Source organism: Capra hircus, chromosome 9 (assembly GCF_001704415.2).
Source record: "Capra hircus breed San Clemente chromosome 9, ASM170441v1, whole genome shotgun sequence".
In the NCBI taxonomy this organism is placed as follows: Eukaryota; Metazoa; Chordata; class Mammalia; order Artiodactyla; family Bovidae; genus Capra; species Capra hircus.
In genome coordinates, this window is record NC_030816.1 from 37177505 (window position 1) to 37181121 (window position 3617).

The following is a 3617-nucleotide window of genomic DNA, read 5'->3' on the forward strand; positions in this document are numbered from 1 at the left end:
ATCAACACAAATAAGTCTTCTGGTTGACAAACCCTTATCAGAAAAAAGGCTGTAAAATGTTAATTGGCCCTTTTGGCCAGAAGATGACGTAAATTACCTAAGACTTGTGTATACAACTAGGTATGCAGAGAGAAAAGCCTGGTTTTGATAAGAGTCTGGGCTGCTAACACTGCATAACTTTGTGTTACCCATTGATCTCTATGTATAATCAAAAAGTATAAAAGGCCCTCTGAACAACAGAGGATGGGCAAGTCGCTGGACTGGTTTCCCCCGTGTCTCCTCTCTAATTTTTGGCTGAATTCCCATCTGTGATGTGGAGGCTCACCATGTCTACTTACTTGTCCCAGCTTTTAAGATCCATGAGAGAGGGAGCCCAAGGCGGGACACCCCCCAATATTCAAGAGGACGCCAATGGCCTAACGTAGGTGGTGCAAGCTCCTTGTCTGGAACTTTATTTCAGGCTTCTTTCTCCATTTAATTTTCCTACTACATTATTTCTCCCTAATCTAATCTTATATTTCTATATTAATAAATAAATAAGTTCTCCTCGCCAACGCCATCTCCGCTTCGAATTCCCTGGATCCACCGGGGCTGGACCCACCGGGGCTGGACCCCGGCAATGAACTTTTGCTTTTTATCCAACCTTAAGCTATGTAGATTCACTCATGTTATTGTGTCTGTATATATTGTTTCTGTTATATATTGTATCAGTTCCCTTCTAGTGCTATACAATATTTCCTTATGTCAGTTTATCACTTCTGATAATCATCATTTTACTCTGTTTCTATAAGATCAGCATTTTTAGACTCCACTTGTAGATGAGAACATACAGTATTTGTCCTTCCCGTCTTATTTCGCTTAGCACAATGCCCTTGAGGCTCATCCATGTTATCACAAAAGACAAGATTTCACGCTTTTCTATGGCTCAATATTATTCCTGTGTGTTTGTGTATCACATTTTCTTTTTCCCATTAGTGCACACTGAGACTATCTCTATGTCTTGACAAATGTAAGTAATGCTACAATGAACATAAGAGTACACATATCCTATGATACTGATGTATTCAGACCCTGATGCTGGGAGGGACAGGGGGCAGGAGGAAAAGGGGACGACAGAGGATGAGATGGCTGGATGGCATCACCGCCTCGATGGACATGAGTTTGGGTAAACTCTGGGAGTTGGTGATGGACAGGGAGGCCTGGCGTGCTGTGATTCATTGGGTCGCAAAGAGTCGGACATGACTGAGCGACTGAACTGACTGACTGAACTGATTCATTTCTTTCAGATGTATACCCAGGAGTGATACATTAAAACTAGTAGTTCTAGTTTTTAATTTTTTGAGGAAAGTCCATTCTGATTTCCATAGTGGCTGCACTAATTTACATGCCTACCAATAGTGCAAAATGATTCACTTTTCTCCACACCTTTGACACTTGTTCTTTTCTTTTTTTACAATGGCCATCCCAACAGGTATGAGAAGATAACTCACTGTAGTTTGATTTGCATTTCCCTGACAGTTTTGTTGACATCTTGTCATATACCTGTTGGCCATTTGTGTGTCTCCTTTGGAAAAAAAATGTCTATTCAACTCCTTTGTGTTTAGTCGCTCAGTCGTGTCTGACTCTTTGTGACCCCATGGACTGTAGTGCACCAGGTTCCTCTGTCCATGGGGATTCTCCATGAAAGAACACTGGAGTGGTTTGCCATGCCCTCCTCCAGGGGATCTTCCCAACCCAGGGATCAAACCCAGGTCTCCCACATTGGAGGCAGATTCTTTACCATCCGAGCCAACTGGATTGCTTGTATTTTGCTAGTGAGTTGTATAATTTCCTTATGTATTTTGGATATAAATCACTTATCAGATGGCTGGTTTGAAAATATTTTCTCCCATTCGGTAGGTTGTCTTTTGATTTTGCCGATTATTTCTTTTATTGTACAGACTCTTTTTAGTTTGATATAGCCCCATTTGTTTATTTTTGCATTTGTTCCTTCATTTTGATGTCATGTCCAAAAAATCATTGCCAAGACAGGTGTCAATGGACATTTTCCGTTTTCTTCTTTTAGTTTTATAGTGTATGGTCTTACATTTAAGTCTTGAATGCGTTTAAATCAGCATATAAGCAATGCTTGTGTCTTTGCATGCTTGCTGGTCATTGCCCTCAAAAATATTTTGAGGATTTTCTGATACCTTAGGATAGCTGTTTTTCCCTTTAAAAAGGATTTGCATTTCTATCTACCCGGTATCTAGGGGGCTTTGCAGACCTGGACCACCTAAGATTAAGTTCAGGCCTTGAGAGGCCATGGCCTGCCTACTCATGGTCTAAATCTGCAAGGATTCCTCTGGAGCTTCCCAGTGAAAATTTGCTTTTCTTTTCCTTCTCTTTCTCCTCTCCATTCCAAAGTCACCAAGGCCGCTCTCTCAGAGTTCCCAATGGTTGTGGAGGTAAGAAAGGAAAATGTAAATCAGGTTCATTCATAGCTAAGGATGTTGCCACTGGGGCTCCAGCTCAGAAGAAGGGTTCTTCTGCAAACTTCCCCACCTTCAATAAGCTGAGAGCCTTGACATCCCTCTGGACAAAATACAGACATTCAACCAGAGCTCAAATTGTTGTGGCATTAAGCACCTTCTGGAGAAAGATAGCCTTGATGATTCAATACTCCTCTTACCTTGTACTTACTGGATCTCATCTAAAAACTAGCCAAGGAGGGCCCACTAATTTTTCAGATCTTGAATATTTTTAAATTGCTATGTATACACACACACACACACACACACACACACACACACACACACACACACCCATATATACATTTTGCTCATAATATTTTATTGCTTTCAGTGAGAGGGTTAATCTGAGTTACTCAGTTTACTATTACCAGAAACAACACTTAGATGGCATTTTTTCAATGTCTTTTATCAAGATGGTTGACCAAGCAAATAATTTCCTGGCTCCATTGGTTTTGTTTGTTTACTTTTTATTTTCAAGTTGGTTGCTGGACATTTTTTCCTGTGCCATAATTCTGCTTTGAACATGGTCCCCTGAGTTGCTACAACACTTCCCTTCCCACCCTGTCCTTTACTGATCTAAGTTTTCCTCATCCCTCAAGACAGGCCAGGAATCATCTTGGGAAGTCTTATCCCACTGCTCTTCTAAGCAATCAGAGTTGGAGTCTCCCATTCATTTTTATCAGAGATAGAGAAGATATACTTAACAACTTAGGCACTGTGGGGGTTCTAGCCAATACGATTGACATGCAAGTCAATAAGAACAGATGCCAGCTGTAAACAACCAGTACCAGTGTGTCCTGAATAAATATTAGCTGTGACTGAAGCGTGTACTACAATCAGGTGGCGAACACGTGCACACTATCCTAGTATACTGTTCAATAATTTACTGTTTCCATATCTCCTCTGGTAATTCATCACATCACATGGACATGAAGCAATCATACTCACCCTGGAATCTTATGTTGCATGAATTCTTGGTGCAAAGAAAGCCCCAATAAATATTTTTGGAATTAACAAAAACTTATATGGAAGAAATTACCTCAAAATTTCATTAAATAAATCACATCCTATTCCTTCACAGCTTTAACTACTGGGAGTTCATGGACA